This window comes from Hemiscyllium ocellatum, unplaced genomic scaffold, assembly GCF_020745735.1.
Source record: "Hemiscyllium ocellatum isolate sHemOce1 unplaced genomic scaffold, sHemOce1.pat.X.cur. scaffold_649_pat_ctg1, whole genome shotgun sequence".
NCBI classification, from domain to species: Eukaryota; Metazoa; Chordata; class Chondrichthyes; order Orectolobiformes; family Hemiscylliidae; genus Hemiscyllium; species Hemiscyllium ocellatum.
This window is the reverse complement of record NW_026869152.1, coordinates 135,720-151,523: the sequence shown is the minus strand read 5'-3', so window position 1 is coordinate 151,523 and position 15,804 is coordinate 135,720. Positions and strand designations below refer to the sequence as shown.

Sequence of the window (15,804 nt, the reverse complement as noted above, 5' to 3'; positions counted from 1 at the left end):
TTATGGAAACAAGATTCTGAGGAGCTTGACAGGGTGGATGTTGACTAGATCTTCCAGCACCAGTGAAGTCTCAAACCAGGGGACATTACACAGGGGAACATTCATTTTAGAAAAAGTCAAGATTTTTTTCTCTCAGTGAATGGCTAGAATTTTCTCACCCAAACTTTGTGGAAGTTAAATGTGGGAGGGGAATGGTTGGGTTACTCTTCGGAGGGTTGTTCTGGCTTGTTGGGCTGAAGGGCCTGTTTCCACACAGTAGGGAATCTATGATTCTATCTCAAATTATTTTAAAAGAGGGCAGATAGATTTTTGAAATATTGAGCAGTTGAGGGCTATGCGGATCAAGCATAAAAGAGGTGTTGAGGCCTGGGTTGGCCCAGCCATGATCTGATAGAATGGGGGAACAAGCTGAAAGGGATGAATTGCCTACTCCTGCTCCGATTCCTTGAGGCTCCATTTCATTTTTTTTTGTCTCCAAAGAAGAGCGTGATACAATGTGCTAAAGATTTTAGATGTTGTGAAAATGGGGTGTTTTTGTACTAATTCAGATAGCATTGATTCATCAATCACAGCTATACAGTCATGAGTAGGAAGGCAATTCCCTCCATGAATAAAGGAAATCTGCTGCAGAGCTCACGCAAAGGGAATTCTTACCCTCAGTAAACTCTCTACCCACCCTACCTCTTGCAAAAATGCCATCCCGTTTTCCAATTCCTCCGCCTCCGACGTATCTGCTCCCAGGAGGACCAGTTCCATCAGAGAACACACCAGATGGCCTCCTTCTTTAGAGACCGCAATTTCCCTTCCCCGTGGTTAAAGATGCCCTCCAACGCATCTCGTCCACATTCCACACCTCCGCCCACCACACCCCACCCCTCCAACCATAACAAGGACAGAACGCCCCTGGGGCTCACCTTCCACCCTATAAACCTTCGCATAAACCAAATCATCCACCTCCAAAAAGACCCCACCACCAGGGATATATTTCCCTCCCCACCCCTTCCCGCCTTCTGCAAAGACCGTTCCCTCCGTGACTACCTGGTCAGGTCCACGCCCCCTACAACCCACCCTCCCATCCTGGCACTTTCCCCTGCCACCACAGGAACTGTAAAACCTGTGCCCACACCTCCTCCCTCACCTCTAACCAAGGCCCTAAAGGAGCCTTCCACATCCATCAAATTTTACCTGCACATCCACTAATTTCATTTATTGTATCCGTTGCTCCCGATGTGGTCTCCTCTACACTGGGGAGACTGGGGGCGCCTCCTAGCAGAGCGCTTCAGGGAACATCTCCGGGACACCCCCACCAATCCACCACACTGCCCGTGGCCCAACATTTCAACTCCCCCTCCCACTCTGCCGAGGACATGGAGGTCCTGGGCCTCCTTCACCGCCGCTCCCTCACCACCAGACGCCTGGAGGAAGAACGCCTCATCTTCCGCCTCAGAACACTTCAACCCCAGGGCATCAATGTGGACTTCAACAGTTTCCTCATTTCCCCTTCCCCCACCTCACCCTAGTTCAAACTTCCAGCTCAGCACTGTCCCCATGACTTGTCCGGACTTGCCCTACCTGCCTGTCTTCTTTCCCACCTATCCACTCCACCCTCTCCTCCCTGACCTGTCACCTCCATCCTCTCCCCCACCCACTCACCCATTGGACTCTATGCTACTTTCTCCCCACCCTCCTCTCGCTTATCTCTCCACGCTTCAGGCTCACTGCCTTTATTCCTGATGAAGGGCTTTTTCTCTGCCCTTTGGATGCTGCATGAACTGCTGTGCTCTTCCAGCACCACTGACCCAGAATCTGGGTTCCAGCATCTGCAGTCATTGTTGTTACCTCCCATCACATGACCCAACATCTCAGCACAAGCAGGACACACTGCGCATGCTCCAGCCAACAGTGACCCCGGGTGATTGATGTCAGCACCGGACCAATGAAAGGACGGTGGGCGGAGCTGGAGGACCTAGCGGGAGGTTAGTCCTCCAACCAATCACAGTGAATGAAGGGCGGAGCTAACGTAAACCATGTGATCACCCTCGCGCCCGACAGAGTCGCTGTAATGAATGCTCGGGAAGTTATGGAGCGAAAGGATACGGTAAGGAAAGAAATAAACAGGGAAACGGGAGAAAAACTGTGTTGCTATGAGCGGAGAGGTTTTACAAACAAATTGTGCATGTCGGAAAACACAAATTTGAACGTCCCAGTCCCGTGTTTGCAGTAAATGGGGAATTGCCTCAGCGGCTGCAGGCCTGAGTGAGCGCCGCCATCTTTATTCGGGACAACGATTCACTGGACACGTGCGGAGCCGCCATCTTTGTAGGGGGCAAGGTGCAGCCAGGCGCATGTGCAGCCTCTCTCTGGCACAGAGTCATTGTGATGACAGCAGCCAATCCTGCTCTGATTCACCTCTGGGCTCCCTCAGGACCACTTTGTCAATGTCTAGCTTCCTCAGTCTCCAACCATGGGGGTATGTTTGGTCTGTTTAATACTGTATTATTACTTTTATAGACCCTTTGTAAATGAGTTTTTCACTGCGGCCCAGCCCCTGACCATGTGCTGCTCTATTATCAGATTACTTTTTTCTTGAATATTTTTGACAGTCAAGAATTCTTTTTTCCAATAAGCAAGTGTATTTTCCTTCCATTTCTGACTATCAAATTCTGAACCATTTTCATTCCCTGTAATTCATTTTGCACTCCCTGAAACATCAACTGTGTTTCTCCTTCCACAGATCCCAGTGATTAATGCCAAAGCCCTGTTGCCTGGGGAGAGGGTGATGTTTGACTTTCTTGTACAGCTGCAGTTTGTGGGGTGAAGGTGCTCCCACAATGTGGTTGGGTAAGAGACATTACAGATTATTCATTACAGCAACAGTGATGATTTGAAGATAATGTCCAAATCAAGAACAGTTTGTAGTTTTATTATCATGCTTTCACAAAAATATTATTGAGGACTTTAGATATGAGGCCAGAGATGGAGATATTTGGTCAGGTGACCAAAAGCATTGCCAAAAAGTAGGTTTTGAGGGATGTCTTAAAAGTGGAAAACAGACCTGTGAGGTTTTGTCTGCAAATTCCAGAACATGTTGCTTTAGCAACTGTAGAATCAGCCACACAGTTGAAGTAATGAATTAACAAATCATTGGGAGTCTCGAAGAAAATGGGTTGTCGAGGTCTCAAAGGATGTGTGGTGAAGGGAGCTAGGGATGATCACAGCCAGGAATTATATGAAGAATGAGTTTTCTAAATTGTTGTTGCTTATGAATAGGAGCCTTTTGATGGATCAACATATTTTGGGAGAAGTGAGCACATGGGTGACAGTTTTCAATTTTTCTTGAGATAACAGAGAGGTTGAATTTGGGAGGCTGGCTAGGAGTGTGTTTGGATAATTAAGTCTGGAGATAACACACGATGGATGAGAGTTTCAGTATATGAGCTGAGATAAGGTGGAATCAGCTAGATATAGTGGTGTTGGAGTGGGACTGGGCTGTCACCCTCACCTCACCTCTGGGATTCAGCTGGTTGTCAGGTTGTGAATCAGGGCGGTAACACAATCGGGAGCTGAGTGGCCCTGGTGGAGCCTAAAATGAGTGTCACTCAGCTGGCTGTTGCTGAGCAGCTGCTGCTTGGTCGTCCTGCTAATGACTACTTCCATCATTTTACTGCTGATCGAGTTGAACTGATGGAGGGAAATTGCCTGGATTGGATTTGCCCTGTGTTTTTATTTGAACATCCCTGGGCAATGTTCCACATTGTCAGTAGATTCCAGTGCTGGAGCGGTACGTGGCTTGGTGGGTGGCAAGTTCTGGAGCACAAGCTATCAGTATTATTGCCAGAATGTTAGCAGGACCAAAGCCTTTACACGACTTAACCATTTTGTTGATATTATTCAAACTAAATCGAACTGGCTTAAAGCTCACATCTGTGATGTTAGGAACTGATGGAGAATGCTGTCATCTTATCTTTTGCATGGATGTTTGAAACCCCTCCATCAGTAAGGGTGGGGATATCTGTAGTGCTTCCTGCAACTAGTTGTTTAATTGTCCATTACCATTCACAACTGGGTGTGGCAGAACTGCAGAGCCCTGACCCACTGCATTGGATGTAGGATCACTTAGCTCTGTTGCTTGCTGCTGATGCTGTTTGATTATGCAGATAGTCCTGCTTGGTAGCTTCACCAGGTTGGCACTTCATTTTTAGGTATGCCTGGTGCTGCTCATGGCATGCCCTCCTTTCCTGTCCATTGTGATGGGTGAGTGCAGGATGTACAAACCCATGAGATTACAGATTGTGCTGGAGTACAGTTCTGCTGCTGTTGTTATCCCACAGTGCCTCAGAGAGATCCAGTTTGAGTTCCTACATCTGTCCCATTTAGCACGGTGATAGTAGCACTCAACACAAGGGAGGTTTTTCTCAACTTTATGGCGAGGCTTTGTCTCCAAAAGGACTGTGGGATGGTCGCTCTTACCGATACTGTCATGGACAGATGCATTTGCAGCTGGTAGATTCATAACGATAAGATGTAGTACCTTTTTCCCTCACCACCTGCTGCAAACCCCATTTGAACAGTTATGTCCTTGAGGACTGAGACAGCTCAGTCTGAGCTACTCTCTCAGCTACTGAGTTAGACTCACCTTCCCAGAAGTCCTTCGCTCCTACCTCGCACCTCTAATATTCCATGTCTTTTTTTTCACTGGAGAAGGATGTGGAAGCTAGAGAGTTTGGAGAAATGAATAGTGAGAACTTGTCTGTTACAGAGGAGGAGTTTCAGGATGTCTTAAATTGCATCAAGGTGGATAAAGCCTTGGGACCTGATCAGGTGTATTCCAGAAATTTGTGGGAAGCTCGGGAAGTGATTGCTGGGCCCCTCCCTGACATATTGGTATTATCGTTCGTGACAGGTGAGGTGCTGGAAGACGGGTGCCATTCTTTTTTTTATTAAAAAGGTGGTAACAAAAGGCCAAGGAACACGAGAACAGTGAGCCTGAAGTCAGTGGCAGGCAAGTTGTTGGAAGGGATTCTGAGGGACAGGATTTACATGTATTTGGAAAGACAAGGAATGATTAGAGAGTCAGCATGGCTTTGTGCGTGGGAAATTGTCGCTCTAACCTGATTGAGTTTTTTTTGAAGAAGTGCTAGGAAGATTGATGAAGACAGACTGTGGACATTGTCTATATGGGCATTGAACAAGGTTCCACAGAGCAGACTGGTTAGCAAGGTTAGATAACATGGAATGCAGGGAGAACTATCTATTTGGATACAAAACAGGCTTGAAGGTAGGAGACAGTGGGTGGTGATGAAGGGTTGCTTTGTGGACTGGAAGTCTCTGAAAAGCAGTGTGCTGCAGGAATGGATATTGGGTCCTTAAATAAATGACTTGGATGTGAATATATGAGGTAGGTTTACAGAAAATACAAAATTGTAGGTGTAGTGGACAGTGAAGAAGGTTAGTTTAGAATACAACAGGATCTTGATCAGATGGGCCATTCGAGTGAGGAATGGCAGATGGAGTTCAATTTAGACAAATGTGAGCTGCTGCATTTTGGTAAGGCAAATCAGGACAGGACTTAATGTATTTAATGGTAAGTTCCTGGGGAGTGTTGCTGAAAAAAGAGGTACATTGTTCCTTGAATGTAGAGTCGCAGGTCGGCAGGTAGTGAAGGTGGTGTTTGGTATGCTTATATTTATTGGTCAATGCATTGAATACAGAAGCTGGGACGTCATATTGTGGCTGGATAGGACATTTGACAATGAGAACCTTTTTCCACGTATGGAGTCAGCTATTACGAGGGGGCATAGCTTTAAATTAAGGGGAGGTAGGTATAGGACAGATGTTAGGGGTAGATTCTTTACTCAGCGAGTCGTGAGTTCATGGAATGCCCTGCCAGTAGCAGTGGTGGACTCTCCCTTTTTATGGGCATTTAAACGGGCATTGGATAGGCAAATGGAGGATAGTGGGCTCGTGTAGGTTAGGTGGGCTTGGGTCGGCGCAACATCGAGGGCCAAAGGGCCTGTACTGCGCTGTATTTTTCTATGTTCCTTGTTCTATGATAAAGCCATTTCAGGAATTCCGTTTTCAGTTCGAATGTTCCTGTTCTGAGAAGGATGTTGTGAAACTTGAAATGGTTCAGACAAGATTTACAAAGATTTGCTACAGTTGGAGGATTTGGGCTACACAGAGGCTAAATAGGCTGGGGTTAATTTCCCTTGAGAATCAAAGACTGAGAGGTGACGTTTGGGAGATTTATAAAATCACGAGGGGCGTGGATATGGTGAACAGCTGGGGTCTTTTTTCCCCCCAGGTTAGGTGAGTCCAAAACAAGACCACGTGGGTTTAAGTTGAGAGGGCAAAGATTTAAAAGGGATCAAAGGGGCAACGTTTTCAAGCTGAGTGTGGTGTGTGAATGGAATGAGCTGCCAGATGAAGTAGTGGAGACTGATACAATTACAACATTTAAAAGGCATCCGATTGGGTACGTGATTAGGAAGGGTTTTGAGGAATTCAGACCAATAGCTGGCAAGTGGGACTCCGTTAGTTTAGGATTCCTAGTTGGCATGGGCGAATTGGTCCATTGTTTCTGAGCTGTACATCTCAGCACAGATAATTCTTGGATCTGAGAAGGTTAAGCAGTGATTTCGACCAGGGGGAGATTTGTTTCTAGGATATTTTAATTTGCAGAGAGAGGGGAATTGTTAACAATGTCACAATATTAGTAACTACTTTAAGTTAAATGGAAAATAATGTGAATATGTGACCTATATTTTACTGAGTACATTCTGAGCATCTGGAACAGTCTGAACAGCGGGTGGACACAGATTCAGCAGGTGTTCTCAAACAGATTTGCAATTTTACTTTTTACGGAAAGATTGGGAGGCTGTGGGTAAATGCGAGGGGAGTTGGGACGGATTTGCAGCATCTCCAGAGGGAGAGCGTACAGCCTCAATGGGCTGAATAGCCCCCAGCCCCTGTGCTCTGTGATACTGCCCCATTCACTGTGAATGATGAAGCTCATCCCAAGGCAGAGAGAGCGAGGAGCCCACCACTCACCTCACAATGGGGGATGGCTTGATTGATGGCAGCTCCAGACCAATGGGAGGAGAGTCTGTGTGGTCCTGCAGCCAATGGGAGTGAATGAGGGGTGTGGCCAGCAAGACGACACCTGTCCATGAGCTGTGCAGGTGCAGTGTCACTGGGTGGGGGTGGGAGAGACAGCAGGGACTGGGACAGAGGCTGTGGACCTGAATTACAAACTCCCGGTAAATTAAAACCAAAAGAACTGCAGATGCTGTAAATCAGAAACAACAACCAGGAGGTTCTGGAGAAGCTCAGCAGGTCTGGCAGCATCTGTGACGAGAAATCAGAGTTAACGTTTCAGATCCGGTGTCCCTTCCTCACAGCTGATGTTACTGTGAGAACAAATGTTGGTTTATATGCAGAAGGTAGGGTTTAGGGGAGGATGTAAGGAGTAAAGGGTAGGTAGGGATAGAGCGAGAAGAACGGTTGGATAAAGGAGTGGAAATCGATCTGGCTGGGGGAGGGTGACTAGCTGTTAATGGAGACTATTAGTGGCTAACCATAGGTAGTGTGTAATGACAGGCTGTGAGAACAAGGCCTAGTGTGTGGGGTAGGGGGCTAGGACATGGGACTGTTAAGCTATGGTTAACCACTAACTGTCTCCGTTGTAAGCTGTTCCCCACATACATCACTCCACGATTGGAGCTGCAGATGGGCGGCACAGTGGTTAGCACTGTTACATCACAGCGCCAGAGACCCGCTTTCAATTCCCACTTCAGGCAACTGTCTGTGTGGAGTTTGCACATTCTCCCCGTGTCTGTGTGGGTTTCATCCGGGTGCTCCGGTTTCCTCCCACAGTCCAAAAGTGTGCAGATTAGGTGAATTGGCCATGCTAAATTGCCCGTAGTGTTAGATGTAGGGGATTGGGTCTGGGTGGGTTGCTCATTAGAGGGTTGGTGTGGGCTTGTTGGGCCAAAGGGCCTGTTTCCACACTGTAAGTAATCTAATCTAAAAAAAACCTCTTGAATATCTTTCCTAACCCCTCTGTCCTCCTTAAATATGTATCTTAAAGTTGTTCTCTTTAATCAATGTTTCCAGCATTCGTGAAACACTTTCGGAGAATTGTCAGTGTGAAAGGCTCCATAAAATGCAGGTAGTTGTTGTTAATGTCTGACATCAGGAGAAACAGGAATGAACCCTCACTCTTATACCTCTTATAAGAAGATGGGGCTGGGACTGGAAGACCAGGCTGTGCCTGTCGGTCCTCCAACCAATCGGAGTGAATGAGGGGCGTGGCTATAAGCAACCACGTGATCAGCTTCACTGGCAGCACAGTGTGTGTTGTGACCAAGGCATTGGGAATGTGTGAAGGTGCAGGGCACGGTTAAGGAAAGGCATATTGACCAGGAAGGGAAGGAAAGGAAATTTTAATGGAACGGGCTGAGACGTTTTACAGAACTTAGTGCACATCGGAAAACAACAATCTGAAAATCCCAGGACCGTGTTTGTGGCAAACGGGAAAATGCTTCAAATGGTGAATGGTGCGAGTGAGAGCCGCCATCTTTATTGGGGGCAGTGGTTCATGGGACATGAGTGTGGCATCCAACTTTGTGAGGGGCAAGCTGCAGAGGGACACATGCGCAGCTTTGCCTGGCAGGGAGTGATAGGGCAGGATTTACAGAGTGTCAGAGTCAGGGTGTTTTCAATGTCAGAGTGTGATGCTGGAAAAGCACAGCAGGTCAGGCAGCAGCCAATCAGTGGGAAGGAAGATGGACAAGAAGGTGGTGCCGAGTTGGAAGGCTGGATCTGGGATAAGGTGGGGGGAGTGGAAATGAGGAAACTGGTGAAATCCACATTGATCCCATGTGGTTGGAGGATCCGAACACAGAAGATGAGGCGTTCTTCCTCCAGGCATCTGATGCCTGGGATTTGGCGGTGGAGGTGGCCCAGGACCTGCATGTCCTTGGTGGAGCGGGAAGGGGAGTTAAAGTCTTGGGAAACAGGGTGTTTGGGTTGTTCAGTGTTTTACTGTTCCTTTCACACACCTTTTGTAAGTTAATTTTCCTCTGCTGCCCAACCCCTGACAATGTGCTGCTCTCGAAACGGACTAAATTTTCCACAATCACTTTGCCAGTGAATAATTCCTTTTTACAACAAAAGAGTGCATTTTCCTTCCATGTCTGACCATCAAATTCTGCAACATTTTCATTCCCTGTAATGCATTTAGCACTCCCTGAAATCTCAACTGTGTTTCTCCTTCCACAGATCCCAGTGATTAATGCCAAAGCCCCATTGCCTGGGGAGAGGGTGATGTTTGACTTCCTTGTACAGCTGCAGTTTGTGTGGTGAAGGTGCTCCCACAATGTGGTTGGGTAAGAGACATTACAGAGTATTCATTACAGCAACAGAGAAAAGTTGAAAATGTATGTGCAAATCAACAACAGTTTGTATTTTTCTCATTTTTATAATTTCACAGAAATACTATTGATAATTTCTGACATTAGGAAACAGATGGGTATATTAGGTCAGGTGATCAAAAGAATTGCCAAATAAGCAGGTTTTCGGGAATACCTTAAAGGAGAAAAACAGATATGAAAGGGTTAGGATAGGAATTCCAGACCGTGTTGCCTTGGCAACAGTAGAAACAGCCAATCCGGTGAAGCAATGAATAAAGACATCGTTGGGAGTCTGACAGAAAATGAGTTGTTGAGGTCTCACAGGTTGTGTGGTGCAGGGAGACAGGGATGTTCACAGCCAGGAATTACATCGAGTGAGAATTTGAAGTTGCTTGTAAACGGGAGCCTTTTGTTGGATCAACAAGTTTTAGAGCAAGCGAACACTTGGGCAGTAGAGTTTTAGATATTCTTGATATTATATGTAAGTTGAATGTGGGAGGCTGGCCAGGAGTGTGTTTGGATAATGAAGTCTGGAGATAACACAGGGATGGAGCAAGTATTTCAGTAAATGAGCTGAGACTAGGGTGGGGTTGGGTGATCTCACGAATGTAGAAATAGAATGTAGAGTCAGGCTCCTCCTCATCATCATCATCATCATCACTCCCCCTCACCAAATCACAGATATTGTTCCTTGTTCTGTCTGTCTTTTCTGGTTATGTCCTGCTCACCCATTCTGCTACTAACTAATATTTGACTTCAAGGTTGTTGGAAAATCCTTCTCCATCTCCACTCTCCCTTTCCTTTCTGAATTCCTTGTATTCGGTGTCCCTCAAGGATCTATCCTTGATCCCTCCAGTTTCTCACCTACATAGTGCCAGGAGGTGACATTGTCCAAAAGCACTGTTAGGTTTCACATGTACACTGACAATGTCCAGCTCTACCTCCCCATCATCCCTCCCCATTGCTCCACTGTTATTCTGTTATCAAACTGCTAACCATGCTCCCACTACTCGATTAGCTGCAATTTCCTCCAATGAAACATTGCAATGGTTCAACCCATTGCCTTCGGTTGATGTTACAAATTCCTTTCCCTTACTGCTGAGCCCCTCTCTCTCACTGGGAACTGAGGCAGAACTACACTCTTCACAATATTGCTCTCCTATTCTGACCCCAAGGTGACCTTCTGATCAGACATCTACACAATCACCAGCACCAGGAATTCCAATCTGTAAAATGTTGCTTGTCTCCCCCTCGCCCCAGCTCCATTGCTACTGAAACCCCTTACCGTGTTGGTGTTGCATTAAAGTTGACAAAACTAAAACAGAACCCTTGATTCTGCGACTGACCCAGAGTCTGGTTCTAGGTTCCCTCATGCTGGGACACATCCTGTCAGTCTTTACCTTGTCAAACCCCTGAGGAAGCCGATATGTTTGAAAGAGTTCACTTCTCATTCTTCCCAAATCGAGTGAGTAGAGTCCGGACTTCTTCAGCCTTTTCTTAAAAGAGAATCCCTTCAAACCAAGGATCATCCCAGTCAATCTTCTCTGAATGCCTCCGATGAAGTGATGTATTACCTTAAATAAAGGGACCAAAACTTCTCTCATTACTCCAGATGTGGTCTCACTCGCACTGTATAAAGTTGCTCTCAGGTATATACTTCACACTCTTATACTGCAAATCCCTTGAAATCAGGAGCAATATTCCATTCCCCTTCCTGATGACCTGGTGTAACTTTGTGCTAGCTTGCTTTGTTCCCTCCACATTTACCTCTTGGTCCCTTTGTGGTGCAGCTTTCGACAGTTTCCACCAATTAAATAGTCCTCTGTTCTTTTTATTATCTCCTCCAAAATGAACCACTTCACATTTTCCCAAGTGATTCTCCATTTGCCAACTTGTTGCCCACTTCTCCAATGGATCCCTCTGTGTAAACTGTTTATAATCCTTTTGGAACTTTACTGTTATGCCTTTCCTAGGAGATTTTCCCCATCATTCTTCTAAACTTTTCCTGGGAACACTGGGCAGTGGGAAGCATGCAGAGTTGCTGCCTTTTAAGGGATACTCTATGGAATGACTGGGAGGAGCTTACTGCCTATCTGGTCAGAATGGTGACAACTTGCCCCTGAAGCTGCATGAGCCTTTCACCCCCCCCCCCCCCCCCCCCCATGTCTTATTGATGAGGCACAGCGGCAGCACGGAAGGAAAGAAGCAGCAGCAAATCCTGCTCTCCACATCTCACTGACACTTGGAACATTCTCTCCCATGTGTCAAAGATCTGCCCTGTTCAGTCACGTGAAGTCCCAAGATGGAAACTGACAGAAACCCACGTAGATTTCCCCCTGAACTGACTGCTGACCTCCACAAGGGGTAATGTGTCCAGTCATCCTGGGCCAGGAGGAGGGGATGGTGTGAGTTTCTAACCTGATCTGACAGTGACGGATTTTATAAACTTGTATTACAGGTGGACATTCAGATGGTAACCTCAGTATTTGTAACACCAAACTCTGACAGAATTACTCAATTCATCAGGACCTGGATATTTGCATTTAGTTGTGAGTATTGTGTTCCAGCTCATTCCTATTTGATGCATAAAAGTTCTCCTTTGAATCAAACCATCCTGTCAATAGATCTTCCCCCAAGTCTTTCATATATGTCTTGTCAACAGTTTATGATGAGCTGATGAGTGTAAGGTTGATTATTCTAATGTATAATTTCTGTAAACCCCTCTGTCACAGGGCACCCACAATTTCCTCTGCTACAAGGAGAACAACCTCAGTTTCCCCAAACCCCGGATTCCCCAATGTCTGTTTGCTCTCTATAAGGTACACATCAGGATTGTGTTGGAACATTCTCCACTTGCCTGCATCAGTGCAGCCCTCAACAATATTAAAGAAAGTGAACATCCTCCAGGACAAAGCACTGTGCCTGAGTGGTGTCCCATCCCCCCCCTTCAGCATTCCCTCTCCCCACCCCCGGGGTACAGTGGCATCACTGTGTAAAAGGGAAAGGCAGCATTGTCCTCCCAGACCATAGGGCTGCTCTCTCATTAGGGAGAAATGACTGGTGGTGGGTTTAACCTGAAGGTTACCGAGCCCAGGCAAGGGAAGAGGTTGGGAAGGAGAGTCTATCTATTGTTGATGGATATTCTTGATCTGTACCATGAACACCCATGTCCCTGCAATTAAAATTCCCCCATTCCTTCTACCATCCTGGTAAATGTCCTGTGCCCCCTCTAAGGGACCCTGCCATCCTTCCCAATATATGGTTTGTACAGACCCAGCTGCTCTGTGATCCTGTGGGTGATGTCGTCATACAGCAACTGTTGCACCAAACCTCACTGTCTGTAATGGTGGGAGACACAAATACCGAAAATATTTGAGATGTATTTAGTGTGCACTTGCGATGCCATGATAGATGCCTCTTTTCCACGTGTACTGGAAAATAGATCAGGATAGTTTGGTGGTAGTTTTCTTTCTCACAGATGGATCACCAGAGCTTTTTTTTTGTTCTGTATACAGCTGAGATGTTTATTATGGGAATATGACAGGCTCCATTAGACATCAGGTCAGAAAAGGTGATACTAGAATAGATGACACATGGTTAGTCGATGTTTTTGGGAGGTTAGTGAGACGGAGAGCTTTAAGACGAAATTCAGAAGCTCAGCTCAGGAATCAGAAAGGGCCATCATAGAGTGAGAAATAAAACCTTGGTGTCCTGGAGGCTGGAAATAAATAAAGGCACATATCGCAAAGTTTTGAGAGAGGGGAGGGGATTAGAGATCGGGAGGATAATGAAGCTGGAGGACATGAAAGTTGGAAAGTATTCTGAGGACGGAGGATGTTACAGAGATAGATATTTATGATAGAATTTTTCGGTTTTGAGGCTGGAGAGGAATTATCGAGATATGGAAGAGTTGTAAGGCTGGATGAGGTGGCATTGACAGGGATAATTCCGATCACACAGGAATTTAGAGATAACGACCGTTAGAGTCATAAAGTTATACAGCACTGACACAGACCCTGTGGTCCAACCAATCCATGTTGACCATAATTTTGAACTGAAGTAATCGCATCTGCTTCCATTTGGTCCAAATCCATCCTAGCATTCCCCATTGATATACGGGTCCAAATGATTTGTCCTCTTAGAATCCCATTCCCCTACCCTTTTACTCTACATTTACCCCGACTAAATTGCCCTGTAACCCTGTATATCTGTGGTTTGTGGGAAGAAAGGGGAGCACCTGGAGGAACACACGCTGACATGGGGAGGAATATCCAAACTCCACATGGACAGCCACCCAATGCAGGAATTGAACCTGTGTCCCTGGTGCTGTGAGGCAGCCCTGCTAGCCATTGAGCCACTGTGCCACCCTGAAATTGTAATTGTATTCACAGCTTCCACATCCTCTGCAAGTACATTCCACACGTGAACCACTCTCTATGCAAAAATAAAATCCCAAACGTCGTTTTAAAGCTTTCCTCCTCTCACTTTAAAATGTATGTACCCACTCTTGAATCGCACCCCATCCTGGAAAGGGCACCTGTTGTTCACATTACTGATATAAAATCCTGAAGACTAAATCTCTAAGAAGGTCAGCCCTCAGCCTCCTACGCTCCAGTGAAAGAAGTCCCAGCCTATCCAGACTCTGCTTAAAATTCAAACCATCCATTCCCATTAACCTACTGGTAAAACTCTTCTGAACCCGCTCCAGTTTAATAATATCCTTCCCATGACAGCACAACCAGAACTGGGCACAGTATTCCAGAAGAGGCCGCCCCAACATCCTGTACAACCTCAACATCCCGTCCCAACTCCTATACTCTGAGGTCTGAACAATGAAGATAAATGTGTTAAACACCTTTTTAACCACCCTGTCTACATGAGACACATACTTCAAAAACCTGAACACCGAGGTCTCTTTGTTCTATATCACTTCTCATGGCCTGACTTTTAATGAGTGTAAATCCTGCCGCCTTTTATCAAGATGTAATATTTTGCATTTATTCCAATACAAAACATCCTTCGAGTATAAAGGCAATAGGAGTATACTGAAGAGGGAAATCAGGAGGGCGAAAAGGGGACAGGACACAGCTTTGGCGAATAGGGTTAAGGATAATCCAAAGGATGTTCCAAAACATTAAGAACAAAAGGATTACTAGAAAGAGATTAGGGCTCCTCAAAAGATCAGCAAGGTGGCCTATGTGTGGAGCTGCCGGTGATGCAGTTTGAGGGGGTGGGGGTGGAGGGGGAGAGACTAAACGAGTATTTGGCATCAGTGTTTACTGTGGAGAAGGACATGGGTGTTATAGAATGTCAGGAAATCGATGGTGACACCTTGAAAAATGTCCTTATTACACGAAAGGTGGTACTGGATACCTTGAAATGCATAAAAGTGGATAACTCCCCAGGATCTGATCAGGTGTACCCTAAACTCCTGTAGGAAGCTAGGGAAGTGATTGCTGGGCCCCTTGCTGAGATTTTTGTATCCGCTATATTCACAGCTGAGGAACCAGGAGACTGGGGGTTGGTTAATGTGGTGCTACTGTTTAAGGAAGGTGGTTTGGACAAGCCCGGGAACTACAGACCCGTGACCCTGACGTCGGTGCTAGACAAGTTGTTGGAGGGAACCCTGAGGGCCAGGATTTACATGTATTTAGAAAAGCAAGGACAGATCAAGATTGATGAAATTGATGTGCTGGAAATTTTGGAAAACATTAAGATTGATATGTCCCCATGGCCAGACCAGATTTATCCTCGGCTGCTCCAGGAAGCGAGAAAGGAGGTTGCTAAGCCGCTGGCGAGGATATTTGCCTCCTCAGTCTACAGGAGTCGTACCAGAGAATTTGAAGGAGGTGAATGTTGTTCCTCTTTTCAAGAAGGGAAATAGGGAAATTGGTGGCAGTTACAGACCAGTCAGTCTTACGTCTGTTGTCAGCAAAGTTGTGGAAATAATTCTGAACGATAGAATTTATGACAGTTTGTCAAAGCATAGTGTGATTATTGAGTTCTTTTGAGGAGGTGTCAAGACAGGTCGATGACTGTAGAGCAGTGGATGTGTTATAAATGGATTTCAGCAAGGCTTTTGTTAGTGTTCCCCATGGTAGGCTCATCCATAAAATCAGGAAGTATGGGACACAGGAAGATTTGACTATCCGGATTCAGAATTGGCTGGCTGACAGAAGGCAGAGAGTGGTTGTAGATGGAAAGTATTCTGTCTGGAAGACAGTGTTGAGTGGGGTCCCGCAGAGCTCTGTTGTTGGGCCTCTGTAGGTTTTATAAATGAATTGGATGAGGAGGTTGATGGTTATGTTAGTAAATTTGCTGATGACACAAAGATTGGAAGTGTTGTCGATAGTATAGAGGGCTACTGCTGGCTGCAGCGTAACATAGACAG

General features: G+C 46.0%; 1 long non-coding RNA gene across 1 annotated transcript; it reads left to right on the top strand.

The window, feature by feature from the left end:
• Nucleotides 1-2,036: 2,036 nt before the first annotated feature.
• On the top strand, nucleotides 2,037-11,957 carry LOC132814064 (uncharacterized). The gene is made up of 4 exons (XR_009644286.1): nucleotides 2,037-2,098; nucleotides 2,735-2,841; nucleotides 9,283-9,389; nucleotides 11,872-11,957. It is a non-coding gene; the product is annotated as an uncharacterized LOC132814064 (long non-coding RNA).
• Nucleotides 11,958-15,804: the final 3,847 nt, after the last annotated feature.